Raw genomic sequence first — 9,972 nt, 5'->3', positions numbered from 1 at the left:
CTGCAAAAGGTGCAAGTGCATGGGTACTAATTGTGGGAACTGTAAGATAACTGAAGTGTCAGAGGAAGATATTGAAGCTAATGCTAACCAAGAGATAAACTTTGATTTGAAAATTTTTTAAATGTCAACTTTCAAATAATTTTAACTAAAGTTATGTTTTCTAAGACTAATGTTTATGTAATTTTTGTAAAAGAAATAATTTTAAATGATACAGGTAAAAAAATATCATAATCACTCGGTTTCCATTATTTAAATACAGATGATACACCATTTTAAAGAAAAGAAAGTAAGCGCTCTTTATTGAGCAATATATAGTACATTCATTTACAAGAAAAAAAAAGTTATAATGAGAAATTTCAAAAATAATCGTAAAAAATGTAAAAAATAATATTTTTTTATGAGGTGTTATATAATATATAATATAATAATTTAATATATGCATACTATATATAATATACTTTTATATGATATATAATATATTATATAATAATATTATTTTATTTTTATATTGTATTATAAAAAATCGTTAAAAGTATAAAATCTTGAAAAACCATAATCTCTTTAAAAAAAGTCGTACAACGTTATACAGTAGACCATTTTAAAGGTAATTGATTTCTATTCCTATTACGTGTACCATTACCTATACCTAAAGTTACATAGAAAAAAGTTACAGAACAGTATTTGCGAAATAACAAGCAAAATTGCCCAAAATTGCTGTGAGTGGCGAACTTTGAAAAATCATATTTCGAAAACTATAAATCCTAATTACCTCTACTAAACAAAATTTTAAAGAAGAAATATGTAGACTTTTTTTCTGTAAAGCAATGTCTATACCTATATCCTCGTGGACAAAAGTTATGGGCAAAAAAACAAAATATCTTTCTTTTGGGTTTCTTTGTGCTTTTTCTTTTAAATATATTTTTGTAAAAAAAATTATCATTGACGACTTTAAAAAGTGATATTTAGATAGGAAATTTAACCAGTAACAATTTTTATGTAGGTATGTTTGTACCAAAAGTGCATATAACTCACCCTAATGTAAACTGTGCCCAGAGACTAATTCACCTATTTCTTAAAAACGCACCCCTTTAAATGGTAGCACTCCGCGGTTTTTTCATATATAGATGTCCGTTGACCATATGAAATAATAAAACCCCGTTAACGTTGTAGTTCCTTTTAGCTATCTTATTTTGAATATAATCAATAGCCTATATAAACACTTTAAAAAAGTTTAAATGGGTTTTCCCGAAAAGTGCTTAATTATTCGACGATTTCACCTTGAAATATTCGATTTGGAATTAGACGAATAAAAACGTAGTTTTCATGAGCTACAACTTTGTTTTTATTTGATTGATAGACTTTACTGATACACCATATTTTGGGTTTTTTATAAGCTACACTTTTGCTAAGGGTATTTTTTTCGATAAAATATTAACTTTTTGAGTTATTTACGAAAAACCGTCTGAAAACGTAGTTTTTTGTCGAAAAATCAACATTTTCAATGGTAAATAACTCGAAAAGTATTGACTTACATAAAAAAGTCTATAGAACAAAAGTTGCTTAAAATCAGTCGATTTATCCATTTCCGGTCTTATCTTGAACGTACGTTTTTTCACCCCCGAGAAGGGGTGACTGTCACCCCCCAAGTAAAAGCAACCAACGGCACAATTTCAACTTTGAAGTGAAGGGTAAGTAGAACTTAAATCCAAATTTTCATGCAATTCGGAGTTGCCCCTGAAAATTACACGGTATGGCCGAATTTCCCGTTCATTTACTGGGTTATTAGTTGCCAGCGTGCTGGTGCACTTTGCACATGCACAGGCCCATTTAAATACGAAGGATTTAGCTGCACCGACTCCGCATCGGCTTTCTGAGTCGGAAACCAGCGTGTACTATGGACGCGCCATATACAATAATTGTGTTATTTGCTAAGGATCATGTGTTTAATTTTTAAATGAACATTCACAAATCGCAATCTACAACATACAAGTTTTATAATAATCTATTTTATAGTTAAGTAGCTACTTTTAAATTAGACTTTTTATCTGTGACACCTTTACTATATGCCCTATTACACGTAATATGCGACTGTCGGTTTATCCTCTCATCCAACAACACTTTTAACCATCAATAAACAAGTCTATCGTATCTTGTTAGTACCCTTTAACATAAAAACACGGAAATTCCCAATACTGTCGTTATAGAAACTTGTGATTCACGTGATGTTTTTTTATAGATCCAAACTCAATCAATCTCCGAACTTTATGAGTACACGTAGCGTTTCTTCAGCTGTGCAGCTGTTCCAAGTGAAATTATTCACTTGTATGTGATCTAAATAACGCGATACTGAAATAGATGCACATCAAATGCAACTATTTAGTCTATTCCATCTGTCAGGTCGAGAAAGCCGTTTGACATTGAAGACGCGCAGTTATATTTGTACATTTAGTTGATGTCCTTGATACCGTGCCAAAAAGTATTTGTTCGGAATTTTATTGGATAGATATGGTGATTGACGAATTGTAAGTGAACAAAACTGTGAATCACGTGTAACGTAAAAAACAGTCGACTTTTTAACAGCTTGGGATATTTTCTGTGTCATACTCAAATTCCTTTAGCGATTATGGATCTTTGCATACCGATGTCTAGGGTTGTTAAACATAAACTTCTACGTTACTTGTAGAAATACAACTAAATAAAACTAAAATCCATATTTTTTATACAGTGATCAGTGCACTAAGAACCGCCAAAATAAGGCAAAAGATGGAAAACATAGTACGTTGTGAAATGAAAAGAGATGAAACTATTGCAGGTGGGTAATTATCAATAGAAACCTACAAATTAACATTAAATTAATAGTTTCCCACCTTTAGACGTATCGGAGGAGTTTGGCAACTGCTACTGTGAGAGGAAAATTTTTATAAAATTCTCCTGTGGCAGTTTGACTCCGATACGTTTAAAGATGACAAAAGAAACTGTCAATATAATGTAAATTTGTAGGTTTCTATTGATAATTTCCCACATCTACAAGTTTCATCTCTATTTATTTCACAACGTATTATTTTTTCCGTCTATTGCGTTATTTTTCCGGTAATTAACGCGCTCATCAATGTATATGAACTATATAAGGAGAGATTTGCATATTTCTGATTGAAATGGATGTTGAGTAAGGAGTACTACTTGCAATGTGAATATGAATAAAAAAGATAATTTATAAAAAGGTGAAATGCAACGGTAAATGCGTATTTTTGCAACAACATAACATTGTTGTTGCGACGAAGAACATAATTTTGAACATTAGCACTGTTATTTCCATATTTCATTCAAAAGAATTTAAAAACTTTATATAACATAATTTTGAATAACGTCTCTTAGTAAAACTCTCGAGCAACTAATCTACGACTCAGACTTATATGAGGGGCAATGTGATAACCGACCAATAGAACCCGTTATTTACAAAAAGTTAGCCAACGGCAATGACTTAACTTACTATAGAATTAAGCTGCTGAGTGGAATTCCTAAAATCAAAATAGCATATCTTACAGCTTAATCTCGAAGCTTAAAGAACAGACACCACTTCTAAGTCAGAGTCATCTCATTTTTATTAACTTTCTTGTCTCGAATGTGATGGGCAGCATATAGGGCAAACATCGCAGTGGTTAAAACAAAGAATAACGCAGCACAAAGTGAATGCACACTAAAAAAACATTATTTTGCAGCACACCATTTTAACACAACAGGCCGTACATTTAATTTATCAGATGTCAAGAGCTTGGATATAAAAAGCAACTACACAAAAGACTATTTCCTGAAATTTACTACATCATCAAAAGCAATAAGTCTATTAATTATAAGACAGATATTCGAGCAGTTAAGCGACAAAATTGCAATATTTTAGAATTCTAATAAACCAAAAAAACAGAAAATACAGAAAAACGAGCTATTTAGGACATATTTACAGAGGAGAAAGATACAACTTTTTACGACTCATAATGGAAAGGAAAGTGGAAGGAAGAAGAGGTCCAGGAAGAAGAAAATGCTACTGGCTAAAGTACGTAAGAGACCGGACAGGCATGGACACACATTCGATACTAAGAACAGCTCAAAGATAGAGAGCCCTTTGCTGTAGTTATAGCCAATAATCAATAATGGAGAAGGCACCTTAAGAAAAAGAAGATAAACCAAAAACATCTAAAGCTGGTTCAATAATAAAACTAGTTGGCCCTAATGTCACACGTGAAAAAATGACCAACAAGAGTGTCGCTTCGGGCGTTCACAGAACAACATGTTTTTGTCTGATAGCATTAGCTTTAACATAGAAAATACAACATTTCGTTGTGAATGTATTGTGAATGTTATGTTTGTATCTAATTGTTAGGTAACTTTGCAGTATGTTCTTGATGAAGGTGAAATAATTCCACTTTTATAAAAAATCTTTTTATAATACCACGTTTTTATTATTTATAAGACACAATATAAAAAAGTATTACAAAAATAATTATTTTTCAAATCAAAATGTCAATTTTAAAAACAAAAAAATAATTTCCGATGCCGGGAATTGAACCCGAGTCTTCTGGGTGAAAGCCAGATTTCCTAGCCACTAAATCGTATTGGTTGTGAGGTATGAAGATAAATATTTGACATAAGTTTAGTGCAACAATATTAAAAAAATACACTTTTAAAATAAACTGCGTTAATACCACGGTTTTGTTATATTTAGGACACCATATGAAATTATTAACTATATTGTTGTTTCAATCCCTATGCCATGAAATGATTTCATGTAATCGATTTCATGCAATCGATTTTTGTACTCGATTTTAAACTCATATAAATCAAAGAACATGTTTAAAATTGTAAAAAATTAATGAAACACTTTTCGAAAGAATAATTCTGATGGACCTTAATATGTATAGCTAATATCATATTAACTTGATAATATAAATTTTTAGTATTTTAACTGAACAAAATATGAAATTACTAACTAACGTATACTAAAAAAAAAAATAGGGAACACCCGGGTTTGAACCGGGGACCTCTCGATCTGCAGTCGAATGCTCTACCACTGAGCTAATATTCGCTATATTTATAATGAATTACAAGATTTTCCATTCGATAGAATGGAATGGAAGCTTGGACACTGAAAAAGATCGATACAAGGAAAATAGAAGCATTCGAGATGTGGATGTACCGCAGGATACTGAGAATATCGTGGACAGAGAGAGTGACAAACATGGAAGTGTTGCGAAGGATGCAGAAAGAAAAAGAACTTGCGCTTACTATTAAAAAGCGCAAACTGCAATACTTGGCACATATAATAAGGGGACAAAAGTACCAGCTACTACAATTAATTATTCAGGGAAAAATAATAGGTAAAAGATCTATTGGCAGAAGAAAACATTCATGGTTGAAGAATTTAAGAGATTGGTACAAGTGCAGCAGCTGCCAATTATTTAGATCTACGGTATCAAAAATACGCATAGCCTTGATGATAGCCAAACTTTGGAACGAGGACGGCACCTGAAGAAGAAGACAAGATTTTCCGGACATAGTGAAAAAGACCAAGTGAAGTTTATAAAAAACGTGTTAAAAATAAACAAGACTTCCATAAGATGCCTTTTAATGAAAATTACATCTGTTATTATTCTGCCTTGCATAAATCCAAATTAAATTTCGAAGATGTTTGTGCCTTTACATATTTCTCTATTATATGTATTACAGAATTTCATGTTATACGCATTCGATCAAGCTGTGCAATTAGTTCTCTTACAATAGAGAAAAAACTAACATTGTCTTCAGACTCTATAGATTAGTATTGTACAGAACAATTATTGCAGTATGTTTTGTGAATCTTAATATGCCTATTCTTTTTTGAAGATCTATATTGACTGGATTAGAGAAATCATAATGATACGGCTTTACCCGATCTAATTCCTTCGAGAGAGATATTATATATTGGTACATTGGTATTAAAGGAATTCACAAATAAAATTTATATTATTTGTGTTTGTGACAATCGAAAACAGTAGAAACCTTAAGCAAACCCTTCTGAAATACTATTACAGGTTATATTTAATTTATTTAACTCGAACGACATCCGAAAGCATTCCCAAAAGTTTTCGATGTAAAAAATTCAGCACTAAATGTACCAAATTGTTTTTAATCATGCCTCACTTACCAAGCTGGTGTTGTCGAGTGTGTCTTGTGTTGTGCCATTAGATTAGCAGGGCAAAAGTGTCTTTGAATATTTATGAGCTACTTTTACATTTACTTCTGTTGGCAGTACTGCTTTAAATTATTTAAATTGTTTCTCGATGTGCTTTATCAGGAGTTCATCGTTCAACTTTATCGATGCAAACTTGCTGAATTTTAAGCAGGAGTAGACCTTTAGAATACGACGATGAAGTGTCGGTATTTTGTTTTATTTTTTAATACTTGCACGAGAACAAATTGATGGAATTTTAGTGAGAATAAAGTTAAATGCACGGTCATAAAAGAGTTAAGGAAAATACGTCGTAGAAAATGTCTCTGCTATGCGTTAAATCTGAATATGAGTCTGAAAATATTTTCTTGTGGGATGTTTCATTTTCTGGGAATAAATCTCAGTAATTCTAATCAAAATTACATATATTTTTTGGACGTTTTTATTTCCAATCCAGAAATTGTTTTCAGAAAAATTGATAGATATAGTGTAAGTTGACTTCAAATTATTATATTTTATGCCTCAGCTATGTAATAAAACAGAATTTGTAACCAATGACTTTGGGCGCCAATGTGTACCGAAATAGCTACCAAAATCTAAGAGTAAAGGCCGCCGCCCACTTATACGTAACAGCCCGCGACGATCTGCATTTTAATATTTTCGTGTTTTCAAATGACTCAGCGCGATGTGCTACGATTCCGTTAAAGTAGGCGCTGAGCAATTTAAATACAGAAAAATATTAAAATGCCGATCGTCGCGGTCCGTTCCGTAGCGGGCTGTTCCGTATAAGTGGGCGCCGGACTTTTAAGATACCACCTAGAACATTGGGTGCCATTATTGTTTAACAATAAAATGATAATCCCGTATATTACAGTACTATTCCCGGATACTTAATATAATATGCTAATGATTGTGGTTATTTAGGGGGGCATACTGACAGGGATTTAAGAAAAATTGGAAATAGTTGAGACTAGCTCTTGAAGGGAAATATTTATTTAAACAGTCATCAGGGTAAAAAGTCTTTGATAGTGTGGAACACTGGCCAGTAAAGAATTCCCTACAAAACAGCAGAATAGGCTACATATATACCCACTTAATTACAAATATATATAATAAGGCAACAATAACTATTAAGCTAATGAGACAAACGGGGCCTATTAAAATAAACCGAGGAGTAATACAAGGAGATACCATCTCGTCCAAGCTATTCAACCAAGCGCTAGAAGACGTGTTCAAACACCTACTCTGGGATGGCTTGGGTATAAACATAAACGGGCAATATCTGAATCACTTACGATATGCTGATAATATTGTATTAATAACAGAAAGAAGTAAAGAACTACAAAGAATGATGGAAGAACTAGATAGAGAATCGACAAAGATAGGACTGAAGATGAATTACAGTAAAACAAAGACCATGACCAATCAACAAGAAGAACTAATAATTACAGTGGCACAAACAAGAATAGAACAAGTAAAAGAGTATATATATCTAGGACAAATCACTAGATTATATAAAGAAAATCAGACCGAAGAAATAAAGAGAAGAATAAGATTGGCCTGGGCATCGTTCGGAAAACTGTCTTATATTCTAAAGAACAGAAAATACCCGCAATATCTAAAAACAAGAGTCTTCAATCTATGTATACTCCCTGTTCTAATATATGGCTCTCAGACAAGGACGTTTACAAAAGAAAATATGGAAAAAATAGCAAAGAGAGAAAGATGCATGGAAAGACAAATGCTAAACATTAAACTATCAGACACGAAAAGAAACGAATGAATCCGTAACAAAACAAAAGTGAAAGAGGTCTCAACCCAAGTAGCAAAGCTTAAATGGAAGTTCGCCGGACACATCCTACGGCAGAAGGATGAAAGATGGACTAAGACGATTATACATTGGAGACCGTGTAACCACAAACGAAAAAGGGGAAGGCCACAATGCGATGGTCAGATGACCTGAAGAAGCACACTGGGTCAAAATGGATGCAAATTGCCCAAGATAGAGAGGCATGGAAGAAGGAAGAGGAGGCCTATATCCAAGGATGGATGTTTAGGGCTGATTAGATAGATAGATAGGGTAAAATTAGAGTATGTGCATTTAATGATAGAATTACAACTACAAATAAGATTATAGCTTTACAGGTTTTAGGATCGTTGTTAAAAACAAAAAGGAAAGTTCAACAAATTTCTTATAATATTAGTTCTACTGTACGACGGCACTGAATGAGAAGCATTTAAGAAAAACAAGAAGTATGGATGTGGCGAAAATAAGAATTATCAGTTACTTAATTAATCGAAAAAAAAGTCACGTTATTGTATCTGTTTTATAGATTATCGCAAAGCGTTCGACAGGGTTAAATGGCAGTCTTATAGCGAATTATAAGATAATTAGGCGTACCACAGCACCTGATTTCGCTTTTTACTACTGAACTATACAAACATGCTACTGGATCGGTATAAGTGCTTAACATACTTTCCAAGGAATGTATTTCAAAACCAGGTGTCAGACAAGGATGTGTATTACCTCCACAATTATTTTCTATATACGGCAAGCGTATTACGAGAAAAACGCTTGAAGGATGGAAAAAGTGCTTCTCAATAATTGCCCGAAACATAAGCAGTCTGCGTTTTGCAGATGACATAGCTCCTCGAGAACACAGACTCAAGAAGAGTTAATGATCTCATACATATATCAGAAAGAAAATGAAATTAAAATAGCAGTTTATTAACGAAAAGTCTTAGATTTAAAATATTGTTTATTATATTTTTATTTCAATTATTCTAATTGTTTAAAAAGTAGTAAACTTTGTATCTGGGGCTTTTCGTTGTTTTCCTCGTAATACGAGAGATGTCACTGATTTGCGTCTCAAAAGGTGGGTTCATTGCATCGCGATGTTTTGCCTTAAAAGAGGCAGAATGTTTATATTCCCTTCAGAGTTGTGACTGCATAATCTTCACTGATGATGCATAAGGATGCTGAAATAGTTGCTATATGGAGATGGTAGTCCAACTCTGAATCGAATATAAACAAAACCTGCCTTGAACCCTTTTTAATCTTTTTCATTTTACTCAGTTTTTGAGTATTTAGAAACTGTCTTTCGGTCCTTTTCCTAGACGAAGAGAAGGTAAATGCGTGGCCTAAGTGTCCTCTATTTGCTTTCTCCTATTTTCGTCGTCTCTACGTGATTATATATTGTAAAATCCGGAGATATGGGATGCAGCCAGAAAGCAGTTTATTAACGAAAAGTCTTAGATATAAAATATTGTTTATTATATTTTTATTTCAATTATTCTAATTGTTTAAAAGGTAGTAAACTTTGTATCTGGGGCTTTTCGTTGTTTTCCTCGTAATACGAGAGATGTCGCTGATTTGCGTCTCAAAAGGTGGGTTCATTGCATCGCGATGGTTTGCCTTAAAAGAGGCAGAATGTTTATATTCCCTTCAGAGTTGTGACTGCATAATCTTCACTGATGATGCATAAGGATGCTGAAATAGTTGCTATATGGAGATGGTAGTCCAACTCTGAATCGAATATAAACAAAACCTGCCTTGAACCCTTTTTAATCTTTTTCATTTTACTCAGTTTTTGAGTATTTAGAAACTGTCTTTCGGTCCTTTTCCTAGACGAAGAGAAGGTAAATGCGTGGCCTAAGTGTCCTCTATTTGCTTTCTCCTATTTTCGTCGTCTCTACGTGATTATATATTGTAAAATCCGGAGATATGGGATGCAGCCAGAAAGCAGTTTATTAACGAAAAGTCTTAGATT

The 9,972-nt window shown here is 32.9% G+C and overlaps 1 non-coding gene across 1 annotated transcript; it reads right to left on the bottom strand.

Annotated features, from left to right (window-relative positions):
• Nucleotides 1-5,008: 5,008 nt before the first annotated feature.
• On the bottom strand, nucleotides 5,009-5,081 carry Trnac-gca (transfer RNA cysteine (anticodon GCA)). The gene has a single exon. It is a non-coding gene; the product is annotated as a tRNA-Cys (tRNA).
• Between the last annotated feature and the right edge of the window lie 4,891 nt (nucleotides 5,082-9,972).

The sequence above is a fragment of the Diabrotica virgifera genome, chromosome 7 (assembly GCF_917563875.1).
Source record: "Diabrotica virgifera virgifera chromosome 7, PGI_DIABVI_V3a".
Taxonomy (NCBI): domain Eukaryota; kingdom Metazoa; phylum Arthropoda; class Insecta; order Coleoptera; family Chrysomelidae; genus Diabrotica; species Diabrotica virgifera.
Note: the sequence above shows the minus strand (reverse complement) of the source record. Positions and strands in the feature narration are given on the sequence as shown.